Genomic DNA, 20,705 nt, shown 5'->3' on the forward strand with positions numbered 1-20,705 from the left:
TGAAAACTATTTGACAGTCAGTAACTGTCTTCTAAACAAACTGAAAAAGTGAATTGTCAACGAGCATTGAACCATGACTACCCAACTCCTTCAGGGATATAAAGAGATAGAGGTTATAATTGAACCCGTCATGGCTATAGCTAAGATCAATGTAGTGATCCTACTGTTTTCTGGTATAGTATTCATCCAAGAAGATTGTGTTTCAGATTTAGACATAACATTATTATGCATCAGTATACCTTTAATAGTATATCATTGGTGTGTAGTTGTATTAAATTATTAATAGAATTGCAATGGGGAGTAGCATGGTTTCACCCTGATTATTTTGAGTCAGCTATTTTAGTCTAAATTTTGCAAATTGCTTTTCAATTCTGTACAGTTCACTGTGGAAATACCATAGGAGCAAATACACACAGGCCTTCTTTCAACAGTAAAAAACAAAAAAAAAGTTACTCACACACTATAACAAATCCCTTTACATAATTAAATAACTGGAGGTTCTGTTAGTGTAACTTCAATGGCCGTTCAAGTGTAAGCTCACATGCCATGTTAAGGCAAAATCTCTTAGTTGAGTCTTATACTAACAATCAGGGCCGGACTGGGGATACAAAGCAGCCCTGGAAAAAAAAATCTATGCCAGCCCCATAAGTCATTGCGCCATATATTGTCGCATGTAATATGTAAGGCTATGTCTTGCCACCCCAGATAATAGAGTTTTGTTTTATATATATATATATATATATATATATATATATATATATATATATATATATATATATATATTGCTTTTTCTAATATAATATATTGGTCCTTTCATAGTAAAACATTTAATTATACAGTAAGCATACTCACATGCAGACACAGACAATCTCACTGACACACACAAGCTCATTGATACACAGCCTCATAGACAAACAATTTCACTAATATACATAAGCTCATTGACATAAAAACCCAAGCTCACTCACTAGCAGGCACACACACACACACACGCAAGCAAGCAAGCTCACTAGCAGGCGCACACACACAGCTTAATGTAGTGTTTCTGGTGTCTATAGCCTGTCCCTGCAGGCTTTTGAATGTAAACACTGACTTTGCAGAGAAAAGGCAGTGTTTACATTGCTTCCTAGTGACACCTCTAGTGACAGACACTCAGACGGTCACTAGAGGCGCTTCCTGTGTCGGTGCGGATTGGCTGAGATCATCAAGCTTGATGATCTCAGTCATAGAGGCAGAGACCAGCACGACGTTGGAAAAAAAAGTGAGAAACATTATTTTTAAAAACACACACTGACACACACACACACACACACCATGACAGACACACACACCATGACAGACACACACACACACCATGACAGACACACACACACACACACACACCATGACAGACACACACACACACAATGACAGACACACACACACACACACCATGACAGACACACACACCATGACAGACACACACCATGATACAGACACACAGCATGATACAGACACACAGCATGATACAGACACACACACCGCATGACACAGACAGACACACACACCGTATGACACAGACAGACCCACACACAGCATGACACAGACAGACACACCGCATGACACAGACAGACACACCGCATGACACAGACAGACACACCGCATGACACAGACAGACACACCGCATGACACAGACACACACCGCATGACACAGACACACACACACAGCATGACACAGACACAGACACACACACACAGCATGACACAGACACACACACACAGCATGACACAGACACACACCATGACACAGACACACCGTGACACAAACAGACACACACACACACACAGCATGACACAGACAGACACAGCATGACACAGACAGACAAAGCATGACACAGACAGACAAAGCATGACACAGACAGACAAAGCATGACACAGACACACACACCATGATACAGACACACCGTGACACAGACGACACAGACAGACACATACACACACACTGACATACATACTTTTTGGTACCTGTGGGTGGGCAGACTGATCGCTGTGCTGACGGCCGCAGGGGAAGCTCTTCTGGGCCGGCGGCCGCTGGGGGAGCAGGCTGTTCTGGGGGAGCAGGCTGTTCTGTCTCTGCTCCCCCTCCCTCGCGCGCAGCTTAATGAGACCGGAGCCGGAATATGACGTCATATTCCGGCTCCGGTCTCTTTCTAGCCCGCGAGGGAGGGGGAGCAGAGACAGAACAGCCTGCTCCCCCAGAACAGCCTGCTCCCCCAGCGGCCGCCGGCCCAGAAGAGCTTCCCCTGCGGCCGCCAATCAAGTTCTCCCTGCGGCCGCAGGTCACCCCGGCCCCAGGTGCCGACGGCCCACCGGGAAATTTCCCGGTATCCCGGTGGGCCAGTCCGGCCCTGCTAACAATGCATCTTGTATCTTCAGCCAAAAGGTAAAATCTCTAATGAGATAGAGAGGGTTATTTTTCTAAACCCCTACATACTTATTAACCATTAATTGGTGTGTGTAAAAATCTCAATAGTGGCCTTTCTTTTTTAATGAAGACCATATACTGGTCAGCATCAAATCCAGATCTCAAATGCAGAAGAGGCACTGTTGGATTTTGTGATAAATTTCTAAACAATGGACACATACATCCACACAAATACTGACGTACAAATTTATGAATATGTATGCAATGACAAATGCATAGACACATTTAGGCATGCAGCTTCTGCATGAGTGTCATGTCTTGATTCCTGCCTGAAAACCAATTAAATCCATAATTCCCAATGTATGCGTAGCAGGTTTAACTATTTAGACACAGGCTTTTAGGGTCAGAGTTTGGGGGGTGACCCCTCAGGTAGCCTCAGCTGCCAGTTAGGCATAAATTATTTTTGCTTCTCAGAGGGAGCATTCGCTCTGGAGCCTCCCCTCGCCCCCATCTGCCAGATTAGCGCATTCCAGTCTGTATTTACCTATGTTTATATTGTTTAGTACAGGAATGTCTATCATGCGTTAAAAAAACTTATTTCAATCGATATTTCATATTTATTAGTAGAAACATACAGTTGTGCTCAAAATTTTGCATACCCTGGCAAAAGTTGTGAAATGTTGTCATTGATTTTGAAAATGTGACTGACCACACAAAAAAAATATTTTATTAAAGGTCATATGATCATATGAAGCCATTTATTATCACATAGTTGTTTGGCTTCTTTTTAAAGTTGTTTGGAGTCGCAGGAGCATTTATCAGATCCCACGTACCCAAGGGGCTGATCCTCCCTGGGCGAGATAGCTTAGAGTGGGGCTCATACCACTCTACATTTGTGAGTTGCATTCTTAAAGAGACAGTTTATCTTAGTTAAAATTTTAATAATTGTTTTGAACTAGGAGTGCTTTCTCTGTTCCCTCCCCCCTACTTTTGTCTCCTTAACTACAGATATCAACTGTACAGTGTAAAAGGCTATAAGTATACACACATATACACCTCGGCATGTAAACACCCTATAAGGCAGGGGTTCTCAACCCACTCCTCAGGACCCCCTACCAGTCCAGGATTTGGGGATTACCTGGGTGTGTCTAAGGTGTTTAGAAAAAGGGGAAAAAAACACCTTGGATTCTAAGGTGTTTTTTTTCTTTTTCTAAACACCTTAGACACACCCAGGTAATCCCTAAACCCTGGACTGGTAGGGGGTCCTTGAGGACAAGGTTTAGAACCCATGCTATAAGGGATCACACTTGCTTGCACTGTATCATCTGTTTGTAAATACTTCTCAACACTTGAGGGGTTCTATACATATGTATGTGCACCAGCACTTTTCTGCTTTGTGATTGTTTCTCTACCTTATTACCTGGGTATATTGTGGGTGCCGCAAACCTATTTATATTTTATCTTAATTTTTGTGCCAACTTATCTACTGCACCTTTTTTCTGGCTTCTTTTTAAGACATAATGATAACAGAAATCACCCAAATGACCCTGATCAAAAGTTTACAAACCCTTGAATGCTTGACTTTGTTACAGACACACAAGGTGACACACACAGGTTAAAATTGCAATAAAAAGGTTAATTTTCCCCACCTATGTTTTTTTAAATTGCAATTAGGGTCTGTGTATACATAGTCAATGAGTTTGCTAGCTCTCACATGGATGCACTGAGCAGGCTAGGTAGTGAGCTACGGGGAACAGAAAAGAACTGCCAAAAGATCTGCATAACAAGGTAATGGAACTTTAGAAATATCAAAGGGGATATAAAAAGATATCCAAAGCCTTGAAAATGACAGTCAGTACTGTTCAATCACTTAATAAGAAGTGGAAAATTCAAGGATCTCTTGATACCAAGCCAAGGTCAGGTAGACCAAGTAAGATTTCAACCACAACTGCCAGAAGAATTGTTTGGGATACAAAGAAAAACCCACAGGTAACCTCAAGAGAAATGCAGGCTGCTCTGGAAAAAGACGATGTGGTTGTTTCAAGGAGCACAATACAAGATACTTGAACAAAAATTAGTTGCATGGTTGAGTTGCCAGAAAGAAGCCTTTACTGCGCCAATGCCACAAAAAAAGTCCAGTTACAATATGCCCGACAACAACCTGACACGCCTCACAGCTTCTGACACACTGTAATTTGGAGTGACAAGACCAAAATAGAGCTTTATGGTCACAACCATAAGCACTATGTTTGGAGAGGGGTCAACAAGGCCTATAGTGATAAGAATGCCATCCCCACTGTGAAGCATGGTGGTGGCTCACTAATGATGTGGGCATGTATGAGCTCTAAAGGCAAGGGTAATCTTGTGAAAATTTATGTCAAGATGAATGCAAACCTTGTCCTGTTCACTAATTAATGGATTATTGTTCTTAAGGTTAATCTATTACCACATTTAAAAAAAATAACAACAAAAAAACATATTTCCATTGATATTTCATATTTAACCCCTTAAGGGGAATAAAAGGGAATTGTGACGGAATAGTTCTGTCATGTGTCCTTAAGGGGTTAATAGTAGAAAGCTATGCTTTAACCTCATATTACCATACTCTCTGGAAAACAAGGTAAGAGGAAAAATGCAGAGAAAAAATGATCCTGTTCACAAATGAATGGATTATTGTTGTTAAGGGTAATCTGTTACTAAAGACATTGTTACATTAATCAATGTGGCTGAAATGAAAGCCTGTATAATGTGGAATCATTTTGTGACCTGTTTAGCATAATATATTTAAAATAAAATGGGTTTTATCTGAATAATTAGTAAGCTAATTATGAAAAGCCATTAGAAGAATACACACAATTTGTGCACCTGTTAGAAAAGCAAGTAAAAATAAAAAAGATTTAAAAGGTTCTATGTCTTCTATCACTAAAATTCACTTTCAGAGTCAGCTAGACGGGGAAATATAGCTAACTTCATATTACAAGTGTTCACAGAGCTACAACCTATAACTGAGCCTGTTTGATAGTTTACGTTAGGGAATACAGATAGATTGTCCTGAACAACCATATTGTGTAATATCTACTAAAATCATTGATCCAGCAGTGAGAATGCATTTCAAATAAGAAAATAAGAAAAACAAGTACACTGTAAAAGAAGACTAGATGTCCCAAGGTTGCCCAATAAACCAGGAGGCATCCAAGTATTAATGGGAAATGAATGGAACTATATTATTGACTGGAAAAATCAAGACATTGATTGATGCAACAATGACTCTAGGGAATACCAGCTCATCACCACTAAAGTTGCCATCTTGTTTGACAATTTCATAGATATCAGTCTGTATATATCTCTTTTTCTTTCCTTCATTTTTTTTTTTTTTTTGCTATAAAGGAGCACTGTAGCATTAGGAATATAAATGTGTGTTCCTGGTATTCCAAAGTACCCTGATGGCACTTTAGGTGACCGACCTCAACCTGCAGAGAGCAAAAACGCACTTTTACTCACATTTTCTCCACTGCGGCTTTGTCTCCGTGGCTGAGATCACCAATAGGAAAGCATCGGGAGGCTAATGTGCATGTTTTGAAATGCACATGCGCTGTGTTGCATGCAGAAACGATGGCAGCGAGAGAAGTGCAAGTTTGACTCTGCTATTTTGCAGGAAGTGACTCTAATAGTTGCCTGAGTGAAGCCAAAAGGGTAATTTAAAAAGATATGCATCACTTTGAGACAACTGTCTCATTTGAAAGCTTTAGATTTGATTGAGACACTTGCCTCACTCTGCAGGCTGAAAAAAAGCAGGTAAATGGGATTTTTTTTCTTTCCACATTTACCTGCTTCTTCTTTTTTATGCTTTCCACACGATTCCAGGGGGACACGGATGTAACCAATCATTGTTCTATCCATAGGAAAGTTTTAAAAGTGCATTTGGCATGCCTGCCTGCTTTACACAGGTGCAGTTGGAAGATATTTCACCCTTGCAACAGAAGTAAGGGTGTGATTATGTAGAGCAGGCTCCCGGTTGGATTTAGTATTTTTGCTGTTGTAGAATGATGGACTGTAATTAGTTGACTGGTCTGAAATGGAGTTGGGTGGCATGGGCGTCTGCAGGGGGGGTTAAGGGGGACACTTGCCCCCCCCCCTGGATTTTTCAGCTCATTCTGCTATTTTTCGTGTGAGATTTAAAATGAACTGCAATACCGGCACCGGCCAGTAGGTGTGTATGGAGAGAGACAGGTATAGGAAGCTGCATCTATCCCTGCTTCTCTCTGCTGATTGAAACCGCAGGGGAGCAACACATGCAGGCATCAGAGACAGCCTACAGATCAGGTAAGTAAGGGATGGGGTGGGGGGGGTTAAAATAGCCTATATATTAGGGAAGTGAGGCATGGGGGGGCAGTCTATAGATTAGGGAAGTGAGGCATGGGGGGCAGCCTATAGATTAGGGGAGTAAGGCATGGGGGGAGAGGCAGCCTATATATTAGGGGAGTAAGGCATGGGGCGGCAGCCTATATATTAGGGGAGTAAGGCATGGGGGGCAGCCTATATATTAGGGGAGTAAGGCATGGGGGGGCAGCCTATATATTAGGGGAGTAAGGCATCGGGGGGCAGCCTATATATTAGGCAAGTGAGGCATGGGGGCAGCCTATAGATTAGGCAAGTGAGGCATGGGGGGGCAGCCTATAGATTAAGCAAGTGAGGCATGGTGGGGGGCAGCCTGTAGATTAGGCAAGTGAGGCATGGGGGATGGGGTGGGCTAAATGAAGAGTCAGCAAGGAGCAGGAAGGGTCTGCAAGGAGCAGGGGCAGCAAGGGGCTCATTCTGCTATTTTCCGTGTGAGATTTAAAATGAACTGCAATACCGGCACCGGCCAGTAGGTGTGTATGGAGAGAGACAGGTATAGGAAGCTGCATCTATCTCTGCTTCTCTCTGCTGATTGAAACCGCAGGGGAGCAACACATGCAGGCATCAGAGACAGCCTACAGATCAGGTAAGTAAGGGATGGGGTGGGGGGGTTTAAAATAGCCTATATATTAGGGAAGTGAGGCATGGGGGGGCAGTCTATAGATTAGGGAAGTGAGGCATGGGGGGCAGCCTATAGATTAGGGGAGTAAGGCATGGGGGGGAGAGGCAGCCTATATATTAGGGGAGTAAGGCATGGGGCGGCAGCCTATATATTAGGGGAGTAAGGCATGGGGGGCAGCCTATATATTAGGGGAGTAAGGCATGGGGGGGCAGCCTATATATTAGGGGAGTAAGGCATCGGGGGGGCAGCCTATATATTAGGCAAGTGAGGCATGGGGGCAGCCTATAGATTAGGCAAGTGAGGCATGGGGGGGCAGCCTATAGATTAAGCAAGTGAGGCATGGTGGGGGGCAGCCTGTAGATTAGGCAAGTGAGGCATGGGGGATGGGGTGGGCTAAATGAAGAGTCAGCAAGGAGCAGGAAGGGTATGCAAGGAGCAGGGGCAGCAAGGGGCAGGAAGGGTCTGCAAGGAGCAGAAAGGGACAGCAAGGAGCACAAAGCTAAAGTAGAAGAAGGAGCAGAAAGAAATCAGAATGAGAAAGGAGCAGAAGGGCGCAAAATAAGCAGAAAGGTAAAGGAGAAGAAGGAGACAAATATAGAAGAAAAGGAAGACTGTCAAATGAAGGAGAAGAAAAGGAGATTGGAGCAGGAAGGACAAATGAAGTGAACCCTCCACTTTATTCTGGACACCACATCATAAGGCTTTGGTACCTGGGCCTGGCAGGGAAACTCTGGACCGTCTCATCTCCCCAGGTAAAAAAAAATATCAGTGTTAATGTGTTCACTTTTATTTACTGAGTGTCAGGAAGCACAGATTGCCGCTGGGTATGAGAGTTGCTGATTGGCTAGAGCGGTCAGCTGGCACTCTAAGCCAATCAATAGCTCCCCATTCATAAAAAAGTTTTAAAAAATTATGAACCGGGAACTAGCGATTGGCTTAGAGTGTCAACTGTCAACTCTAGCCAATCAGCGGCACCCATGCCTGACTTCAATCTGCACTTCCTGACACTCCGTTTCAGATGCCGAATATCACTGAGGGAACTGGAGCTGGAGGAAGCCTTTGGGGTTAAACCATTTGAGAGCGGTTTAACCCCTTAAAGGAAAGAGCAACCAGGGGCTTCCTGACATCATAGCATTTTCATTTAGATGAAGTTGTTGTGGTGACCAGAATGTTCCTTTAATTTGCTTAAAGGAACACTATAGTGTCAGTAATACAAACATGTATTCCTGACACCATAGTTGTGAAAACGCTATTCACCCTGGCTTTAAGTGATAAAGACTATGCTCCTCCCCTTCATGACACTGTCAAAAAGGGGCCAAGCATAGATGTCATTACAATTATGCCCCCCCAGCCCGCCTGGAAAAATTCCTGTGGACGCCCATGTTGCGTGGATAAACAAAATGGGTGGGGAGGCTGAATTAACTTCCCTAGCTGAGAGGCATGGCCAATAATGCAATCTGACTGAGTTTATTGTACTTTTATAAACATTTATTACATATTTTTCAATGTTTTTCTTGGTTTTTGTTTAGTTTGTATATTCTTTTAAAAGTATTTGCTTGCTAGTTTAGAAAATCACATCCCTTTAAACCAGGGAATGAAACAGGAAGGACATGGCACCCAGACCACTTCATTGAGATGAAGAGGTTTGGGTGCCCACAGTGTGCCTTTAAGGTATTGGCAGATATTGCCGCTTAGTGATGCCGGGAGCCGGAGGGACGTCATATTCCTGCTCCCGGTTAAGCTGCGGGCGAAGGAGCTGAGCAGGAAGGGGCTGAGAAGTGGCAAACTCTTGAGCCCCCAGGACACGAGGCAAACAAGCGATCTGCCTGGGCGTTTGGGGGCGGCTTTTTTAGCCGTCCCCTACAAAGTGCCGCCCAAGGCAAATGCCTTGTTTGCCTCGCGATAGATACATCACTGGTGCTGGCGTCACACTGGAAGTGATGTGGTACAGGAAACACAGCCGAACTGTATTATTTACTTTGGATCAGATATTTAAACCCACCGGAGAGGAGTTTTATACAGCACTGAAGAAGGCTGCATATGGAGCCAAAACGCGTCTGATGATTCTCTGGTACTTGTTTTATAGGACAATCTGTACAGTAACTTTTATTTATTTATGGCTATTTTATATACCACGCCCTATACATTGTTTTGAGCATTGGTTTTATATTTTTATATATGTTCTTATGCCTGGATGTATATATGCACTGTTTTCTATACAGATTTTAGTCCTGCAGTTCCTTGATTTTAATTTGAAATTGTATGAATTTTGTTTTACAATAAAATCAATATTTGTTTTAACCTCCTATCCAGTGTTCCAGTCCTCGACATAAAATATGTATTCTGCCATTAAGGACCCAGTAATGCCTTGACACTTTCGTGCCTTTGTCGAGGGTAAGAATAAGTGCACACCATATAAAATGTGAGTGCATGTGTGAACGATCAATTAAAATCCTTCAAGAACAGATGTAAAGAAAAAAGGACATCGATGCTTTACCAAACATTGCTTTGTGGTAATACAGATACATATGACAGGGTGTCCTATCTTAAGAAATGCATCACAAGTAATGAACTCTGAATTAGAATGGGATCAACAAATACAATTCTAACGAAAAAGAGGTATAAAGGCTTAATGCAAAAAAAAAAATATGGAAGGTATTAAGGTGCATACTACAAGATGTCTAACTCACAATTCCAATAAGAGGGTGAAGAATATATCATATACACATTACAGTGTGTAGAAAAAGTGAAAAGCATAGAAAATGTGTATATGGTGTGGACACAAGATTCACAAAAACAGATAAGTACCTAAACATTGATGGGTCAATCTGTGATAGCTGAATAAACCTGCTATTTTGCAAAACTAGGGTTACATAATTTCTATCTGATGTTTAATTTTACGTGGTGTTGAAGTGCCAAGATGATAGGGTATCCCCTGGCTCTAAACTTGAGGATAGACAGCATATACATTTTCTGTTGCTTACTGAGTGTCTTTGTTTTATTTAATGTTATTTGTCTTGACAATTATGCTTTATGTCACTTTGGGTTTGGTAAATGACTCAGTTTGCAAAGAAAAAAAACAGTTGCAATGTGTATGAACTACAATATAGAGTTTCACTATTTCCCAGGTGAAGTGTTAGTCTATGTCAAATGATGCTGGTTCATAAGTACATATTTTTTTTGTGTTAAAGAAAGTAAGAACTTGGAAGCTCTATCATTCTTATAATGTCCCTGGACAGCACAACTTTAAAAAAAAAAAAAAAATCACCAAATAATAAGGTTACTTATAAGAAAAAAGTGTTGTAAGTAAATAACATTGCTGAATATGAAACATAGACTGATATTTTGCATAACTAGGGTTATGTAGCCTATATCCCTCTAAAATATTAATTCACATATGCATCCATGTTGCCAAATACACACACATATATATGAGTGTGTGTCTGGCAGTGAGTATTCTTGAGCATCAGTGAGTGTATATCTGTGCATATATGAATCCGTGGTTATTTAGGCTGAGAAAGTACAAAGACATGCACTAAATGCGTCCAGGTCTTCTTTGAAGGTTTGCTGGACCCTTAGTAGATTTTGCCATCTCCAGCTGCCTTTTGCCTTTCCCTGCTTCCCCCTTTCTTTTTGATGCAGTGTGTTTCATTTCCACCTATTTGAATGTGCATATCAGTTTCACACTGGCTTTTGGTGCACCTATTGGAGGTAACATCTTGTTAGGTGGGCTACTAGTTGCTGTCATTTTTGTTATATTTTTTTCCCCCATCTATTTTTTATTACTTTTTATTACTTACCTGTGGCATTATTTTGGGGCTACTACCGTGTGCGGACTTCAACGGCAATATTGGTGTACTACATATATTTTGTTTAGGATCAGTACAGCACCAGGATTTTTATCTGACAAGCAACAACATTAAAGTGAGCATTTTCTGCTATGCCTACCCTCTTGGTGTCTTGTGGCTGTATTTTTCTTTTACAGCGGATTATCCTCTGTACTATATCATACCTTAAAAATTACAGAGTGTCTGTGTTCAAAAGTGGCAGCATAGTAGATTCCTTGTAGCATTTTCAGGTATATTTTTCTTGGAATTAAAAGGCACATTTACTTAAAAAAAAAATAAGATAGCCAAACTGTAAACATTTTCAAACATGGCTGTTTTTCTAATTCAGAATTTCCTTTGCAATTCTATTTTGACTTATTTACAATTCCTGTTTTATTCAATGAACTCCAATGTATACAACATCTTGGTCATTTAAATCTTCATAAGAGAAATATGACAATATGTCCTTAAATTCTGGAGAGGTATAGTTAAACATTTAAGTTTTCTTTATTTAAATCTTTTCTAAATTATTTTTACATTTTGTTTGTATTGCTGCATATGCTTGCATTAATAGTATTGTAGTTGGTTTTCTTATCTTTCGTTCAATTTTCACATCTTGTACAAAAAAAACAAACAAAAAAAAAACATAAGAGTGTGTATGGCCAAAAGTTAGTACAGAGGCATGACAAAGAAATAATTCTCAGTAAATGAAAATCATGTTCTGATGACAAAAGAGAAGATTGAAATTTTTCAGCTAAGACAAGAAAATCTCAAAGCTCAATTTGATTATTAAACTGACAGTGTCCTCACTGCCTTGTGATTTTCATATCTCTCTGAAATGGCATTTTGCTAAACAGCATCTAAAGCCAAGCTTAAAATTGAATTTATTAATAGCAGAAGTGTTGAAGACTGTTTAGAGGGTTTGTTATATAAGGGAGTTCTATAAAACTGTTCTAAAAACGGAGAAATCATCTTTAAACCAATGGGATGTTCTTACTGATCACTGAACTCTAGACGTTTGCACCATAATTGCTATTTTTAGATAAACCTTAATGGAGTACAATAATAATACATTTGTGAATTATTCCTTTATATTTCTTTACCTTTTTTTATCTTTTGCAGTTATTATTCAATAGAGCAGAAGCAGCACTACTATTTGAAAATATCAAAGATAACAATTTTGTCACTGATTGTTAAACAACCTTCAGGGACAACTCTAAACAACTTAACCACTGTAGCTCACTGTATTGGATAGGATGTCTAGAGACTAGTTTCTCAACCAGTGTCAGGTGTACCCCAGGGGGTATGTACACCAAAAGCAAGGGTTACGACAAGAGTTGGCCTGCTGGCCACCTCAGGGCCCCCCAGGAAGCAGCCAGCTGTGCGTTTAGGCAGTGTAGGCACCTGCTAACCTGGATGGCAGGTGCCTACCTAAATACAGTGGAGGGGAGGGGAAGCTGTAGCTGGGTGAACAGGGAACTGCAATTTCTCTGCTCTTCCAGCACTGCTTCCTGTGTTTATGCAGAGAGCCGGGTTATGATGTCACTCCGTCCCCAGCATTACTAAACAGCGTGCGAGGGAGCTGAGAAACCAGACCATTAAGATGACGGCAACCACACCAGATCTCAGGGATAGGATCCCCACTAGACCCCATGGAAAGGATTCACTCAGGCTCTCCCCAAGGTAGGAAGGATGTGTGTATATGAGTAAAAATAATTAACAAAAATAATAATTTGTGAGTGTGTGAGAACATGTGTGTGTCTGTCAGTGAGTGTGCATCTTTCAGTGAATGTGTGTGTGTGTGTGTGTGTCTGTCAGTGTGTGTCAAATCAGTGGTGAGAGTGTGTGTCAGTGAGCATGTCTATTAGTGTGTGATACATCAGTGAATGTGTGTGTGTCAGAAAGTGTGTCTGTCAGTGTGTCTCAAATCAGTAAGATTGTGTCTATTTGTCAGTGTGTGTTAGTGCCCCTTGTGTGTGTTTGTGTGTCAGTGTCCTCTGTATGTAACTGTGTCTGTCAGTTTCCTCTGGGTGTAACTATGTGTGTGTGTCCTTTGTGTGTAAATGTGTGTGTCAGTGTCCTCTCTGTGTAAATAATATGTATGTATTAAATTATCATTTTGTGACTTTTATATTTCAGGTTAACAGTTCATAGACTCCTCCTTACATACACAATATTTACAATCTATCATATTTATTTTAAAATTATTGTTTACTACCTTTAATCAGGCTTGTTCTCCAATATGAGATCAACTTTAAATTAATTGTCTACACATTTCTTTTAGAATGTAAATCAGCAGAAATGACTTTATCAAGACAGGGATAATTTTTTTTAGACATGCATGGGTGCTTCTCTGTAAAAGGTTGAGAAAATACTGTCTAAAACACCCCGGTGTTATTATCAAATGAAACGAGAAGAACCTCAGTTAATATCAACCATTTGTAGAGTGGTTATAGTGCTAGGGCATGCTTGAAAACCTAACTACTACAGCCAACTACAGTGGCTATGCTGCATTGGGTGTCCCTTTATAGGAGAAGTGTCACCTGTGGAAGTTTCTCATTTTTAATTTAAATATAGCCAATCAACATTTCACAAATTCATTTTAAATTGAGGAAATTGATGTTTTATATCATGAAGGATACAGTGAAAGCTCTGTCCTATTCCCATTTTCTTGCTATTACAGGCAGCATCATGTGTCCTAAAGTTGCATCACAGTTTTGTCACTGCAAAATTCATATAAATGCAGGAGAATGCAATAATTGCCATTTTAATAACAGCAACAGCAGTTGTTTTTTTGTTGTTTTATTTTTGCAGAGATATGTATGACAGATCTTCAAAAAAAATAATAATAATAATAACGATTTAGACAAATAGGTTTTTAAAATTAAGTTTGTTGTGAAATTAACTCAAATGTGATTAAATCAACTTTGTAGAACTCCCCCCCCCCCCCCCCCCCCCCCTGAGGGAGTGTGCTTGCAAGGGGAAGCTTCATCTTCCCTCCTTCTCTTCTTCCGTGCAAGCCCTCCTGTCTCTGCATTTACAGTTATTATTCATTTTATCTCTGGCTCAGTGCACTCACATGAACTCTGAGCTAGTGAAACTGTAAAAACAGCAAAAATTAGTGGAACAGGAAAATCAGATGCTTCTCTATGAGAAGCATTTGATGGACCACTCAAGGGAGGCAGCAATATCAGATGAGGTTTAAAAATCAGCACATGGAACATTATCCAGAGCTGGATTCCAGATAAATTCATTGTTTATTTTTAACTTTATGAAGGCGAGGAACCCAATAAGCAATTTCTAAATAAAAAGTATTGTTGAAGTAACCCTTAAATGTCAATGTGATATTTCAGAGTATTTTATGTTTAAAATATTGTAAAAAAACATTTTTTTATTTTTTGTATTTTTTTTTTAGCTTTGTCATTATGGGGTATTAAGAGTATATTGAAAACATAATAATTTAAACAAGGCTGTAAAATAAAAAAAATTGGGGGGAAAAATTAAGGGCCTGAATACTTTCTGAGTGCACTGCATAGGAAGTTAAACTAGCCATCTGCCACTGCCACTCAAGATCAATTGGACTAGGTTTAACTTCCTATGCAGTGCACTCAGAAAGTATTCAGGCCCTTAATTTTTCCCCCCAATTTTTTTTATTTATAAAAAGGATAAAAACACAAAATTGTGCTCTCTGGAAAAGACAAAATAAAATGATTAAAAAAAATGGAGGTATACTCACAAATGCAGAGCAAAAAGGATATTGCTCAATATTTGTAGGCGTAGGTGGTATGATCCCCACCAATGATATCACTCCTAGAGTCCTCCAGTGGGGGGGTTGGAGAGAGTAAAAGGAATTATATTATAAAATAAAATAGAATAGAATAAAAAGGATAGGCTTGGAGTCTCCAATAGCATAAATGAGCTATCTTTATTGGAGATAAAAAAAATAGTAACATTAAACAGCTTTATCAAAGTGTTGATAAACTTGCAGGAACGGTGCAGCCGTCGAGAAATCTTGAAGGCGAGCATCAGAGGTGGGCGTACGAACAGAAGATAGACGTAAGTCTTCAGCAGATCGTAAGGGCCTAGACGGGACATACTTTTGTATAAGGGAGGATAGATAGGTGGGAGTTAGAATGATTGGGGCAGGGAAAGGCATGGTTAGTTGTAAAAGGAGTGGGATTGTGTTGTTGTGAGTGGGGTAACATTCATAACTCCTATAATCTGCTGAAAGAATTTTAACTACCTGAAATACAAGGAGGAGGGCTAATGCAGTGAGGGGAGGGCGCAGTCTATCACATGCGAAGGCGTGGTTTCTATGGTCTCTGACAACTTCATTTCATGGGGATTCAGACTGTATTACAGCCCCTGCGGGCGCCCCATCTCACACAGCGCTCTAGGCCACCGCCTAGTCTGCCTATAGGAAGCACCGGCCATGACCTGATGTATGAGAGGGTTTAGTAACCATATTTCAGGCTTAAACTGAAATATCGAAGTATGTCAATATAAATATTTTATATTTACTTAATAAGAAAATCCTATCTTATTCTTTCAATTTAAATATACAACAGGACTGTTTCCTAGGGGACATTTCCCTGACTATTCCAAGAATAAATATACCATTATTGAGTTATGTGCAAAAATTCATTACATCTTAAATCTCAAGATGACATCACAGTTTCCACAGTTTGTAATCCATATCTTAGAAACATGACATAATGTATTGGAAACATTGCAAAACAATTCAAATCTAATTTGGAACAAAAAAAAAAAACTAATTGTAAAAATGAAACAATTGCATTGACAAGTTTTTAACACTATTTGTATTATGTAACTTTTAGGGGTATCTTTTTTTATTCAGCATTCAGATCTACCAGTCTACTTATTTATTATTATTACTGGCATTTATACAGTGCCAACATGTTCTGCAGCGCTGTACAATTAGGAAAAAGATAGTACAATATAAACAGACTAATACAAAAGGTAAATAGGGCCCTGTCCATGAGTGGAAATGCAGAGAGCACAAGAGTCAGACATACAGGATGTCTGTGCACATACACAGTGCAGAGAATATTTTCTTGGTCATGGGGCAAGTGCATGGGGATATTACCTGGGTCATGGGGTAAGTATATGGAATACTTTATGGGTCCTGGTGTAAGTGCAGGGGATACTATCTGGGTCATGGGGTAAGTGCAGGGGATACCAGGCCTCTGGGCAGGGCCGGCGCTACCATAAGGCGGCACAAGCGGCCGCCTTAGGGCGCACCGGCCCGGGGGGCGCAATCCTGGGGTGACCGGCAGGAGGAGAGCACCCTGCATAGTGCTCCTCTCCTGCCGGTCATTGCGTTTAGAGTGGCCGAGCGGGCGGGCCAGCCGGCGGCGGTTTACCCGGTCTGACAGGAGATGCAACAAACTGCTTCCTGTCAGACCGGGACAGGAAATGGGATCCTCTACCACATACCGCCCGCTCAACCACGCTACATGGAGAGAGAAGGGGGCCCAATGAAAGGTAGGAGGGGAGTGGAGGACAATACAAGTTACAGGGTGGGGAGAAAAGTTACAGGAGGGGGGGCACAATAAAAGTACCAGGGGTGGGGAGAAAAGTTACAGGGGTGGGGAGAAAAGTTGAAGGGGGGACACAATAAAAGTAACAGGGGTGGGGAGAAAAGTTACAGGAGGGGGTACACAATAAAAGTTACAGGGGGAGAGAGAAGAGTTACAGGAGGGGGGACACAATAAAAGTTACAGGGGGAGAGAGAAGAGTTACAGGAGGGGGGACACAATAAAAGTTACAGGGGGGGAGAGAAGAGTTACAGGTGGGGGGACACAATAAAAGTTACAGGGGGGAGAGAAGAGTTACAGGGGGGACACAATAAAAGTTACAGGGGGAGAGAAGAGTTACAGGAGGGGGGACAAGAAGAGTTACAGGTGGGGGGGACAAGAAGAGTTACAGTAGGGGAGGGGCAAGAAGAGTTACAGTAGGGGAGGGGGACAAGAAGAGTTACAGGAGGGTAGGTGGGCAATAAGAATTACAGGAGGAAATGGAGGGGCAATAAAAGGTACAGGAGGGTATGGGGATAATAAAAGGTTCAGGGGAGGCAATAAAAGGTGGGGGACATTTAAAGGCACAGGAGGGGAGGTGGGACAATGAAAGGTATAGGGGAGGGGGACATTGAAAGACACAGGAATGCTGGGGGGGCACAAAGAAAGTCACAGAGGCTGAATGCACACGGGGGGCAAAGAGACACACAGAGGGGCTGAGGGAGGACACATAGACAGACAGAAGGGTTGTGGGGAGAAAGAGACGTACAAAGGGACTCTGGGGGAGAAAGAGACACACAAAGGAGCTGGGGAGAAGAAAGAGACAGACAAAGAGGCTGGAGTAAGTAAAAAATACACAAATGGGTTGTAAGAGAAACACGAGGAGATAAAACACAGCAAAGCGGGTGTAAGACACATAAAGGAGAAAAAGGGAGTAAGATATTCGAATGATAGGATATAAAACTCTGAAGGGGGTAAGAAATTCAAAAGGGGGGGGGGTTACTTGACACACAGGTGAAGACGCATTTTTTGGGGGGGAGGAGAGGCGGCAAAACGCATCTTCGCCTGTGTAGTCAAAAATCCTTGCACCGGCCCTGCCTCTGGGTGCAAAGAAAGTGCTGGGTATACCACCTGGGTGCAGAGCAAGTGCGGGAAATGCAATCAGGGTGCCTGAGTAAATTGCTGGGGTTGCACTCAGGGTGCCTGAGCATGTTGCTGGGGGCTCAGAGATGGCCTGAGCATGTTGCTGTGGGCAGAGAGATGACACAGAGCTGCTGGGGGGGGGGGGGGATGGCACAGAGAGACCTGGGGCAGAAAGATGGCACAAAGAGGCTGGTTGTACGGTGGTACATATGGCTCATTGACATGATATACACATTTTATTAATTTACTGTTTTTTGGCATGATATACTGGGTTTATGCATTTACTTCTCATTGGCATGATATACCAAATTTATGCATCTATCTATCTATCTATCTATATCTATCAACTTTATTCTTTGTGATACTTGTCTTTTAAAATGTATTTTACAAAGCCGCTCATAATTTTTTGCTATAAATGCTGGGGTCATTTTAATGGAGACCACTTTCTTCCCGCAATGTTACATGTTGTAATGGACCTAAATAGTCTAAATAAAAAAGGCAATACACACAGTTCTAATCATCAGAGGTTTTCTTTGTCCGTTAGACCATTATAAGAAAAATATGCTGCTCACATTTGAATGGAATGTAATTTATATCCCGCTGATCGGGACTGTCGTTGAGAACCTTTTATATCAGAGGAAGTATAAATGGTTATCTCTGTGGGAAAAGTAACAGGCTGTACAATATTCCTAAGTTATTCATATCAGGTCATGTGTCAGGATTTGCATTTTTAGTTTGTCTTCATTTGTGATTAAAGCAACGGGGAGATAATCTTTAACAACTATTTTGAATTCATCCTGCAAGAGAACTGTACCAAATTAGATGTTTCTAAAAGAAGGGTGAAAGTAAATGAATTAGAACATCATCATGTCAGTTGTTCTTTCCAAACCTCCAGCCCACACCACCACCTGGGCAGCACATATAAAATGAACTCGAATGACAGCTGGATAAAAATGATACTGTGTAACACTAGTGACTCTACAATTTTAAAGATAAAATATATTTGAAAAATACATCAGGCCTGGGTTAAAAATTGATGTATGTTATGAATCTTTCTGATTAGACAGTTTTTTATGTATATATTTAAATTGAGCGGTACTCTAAAGTCCATTTTGACACAGTCTTGGCAAATAAGGAATTTATTCAAGAATATGTCAAATGCACTCTTGTTATTCCCATAACATCTATTTCTAAAGCAATAGTTTAGTTTACCACCCCCACCAGCTGTAAACTTTAAAAAAGAGCTTATGGCTGGGGGGAGTTACAAAAAAAAAGAGAGAGAGATTTATTGATCTTTTCTTCCTTAACCCGCTGCTTTCCACACTGCCGCTTTACCTCACTTGCTGAGATCATCAAGACAAGGCAATGGATTCAAGTCTTTAAGGTTACTCCAAATCATTCATGAATGGTTTAACCCCTAGACGTAAGCCGGTACCAAGGACATCCAGCACCATATGATTTTACTACAATTAAGCGGTTATAGAGCACAATGTGTTTCCTTTAATTTAGCTTACAGTGTGCAGAAATCTTTTGTTATGTTTCGCAGTTATATCTTCACTTATATACCATGGGTTGTAAACAATAAACACCAGGTTATAGTGAATAAAAACCTAAAAACTCAGGAAAAAATTGCCAAACTGTAATTGAAGCTCTAAAATCAGAGTCGCCATCAGGGCGTGACAACCAGGACTGTTGTCATAGGCCCAGCGGTACTGTGGGGGCCAGTCTTCCTCTGATTTTGTAGTCCATCATCATATACTGTATATACGTTCCACTGCAGGATTCCAGGCCACTGTCTGCACATAAAGTGAAGAAGAGGTCCAGCATACGTGATCTTCAGCTTCCGGCAGCTCCTCACTTCAACCCTAGCGAGCCTCCAGCAGTCAGAGCGTTGATTTGGCTTACCACGGCAATGCTTTTGGCGGCATGCAGGCCTGGCTTACAAGAGTTGGAGAGAGAAGCTGCCAGAAGCTAAAGATGGCATTTGCTGGGCTTTCTCTTCTCTATACAGGCATCTGGAAGCCTGCACAATGCCACCTGATCACCAGGGAGTGTAATGTCCTTTCTCCCTGGCTACATTCACTATACACACTCCATTCACTACACAAATATGCACTCTGCATCCACTACACACACTGCATCCACTACATAAGCACACACTCTGCATCCATTATACACACTGCACCCATTACACGCACACATTGCATCCACTATACACACACTACATCCAGTCGCCACACACACACACACACACACACACACTGCATTTACTGCACACACACACTACATCCACTACACACACACTCTGCATCCACTACACACATTACATCCACTGCACACACACTGCATCCACTTTACACACACACTGCATTACAAAAACACACACACTGCATCCATTTCACACATACACACTCTGCATTCGCTTTACATACTGCATCCATTACACAAACATCCACTCTGCATCCACTACACACACTGCGTCCACTACATAAACTCACACACATTGCATCCAATACACACACTGCATCCACTACATAAACACACACACACATTGAATCAACTAAGCAAGCACTGCATCCATACACACAGACTGCATCTACTATACACACACACTGCATCCACTATACACACAAACTTTGCATCCACTATAAACACACTGTATCCACACACACTACATGCACTATTTACACAAGTGAACACACTACATACACTACACACACTCTCTGCATCCACTACACACACTGCATCCACCACACACACAAACTGCATCCATT

Source organism: Pelobates fuscus, chromosome 5, assembly GCF_036172605.1.
Source record: "Pelobates fuscus isolate aPelFus1 chromosome 5, aPelFus1.pri, whole genome shotgun sequence".
Lineage (NCBI taxonomy): Eukaryota > Metazoa > Chordata > Amphibia > Anura > Pelobatidae > Pelobates > Pelobates fuscus.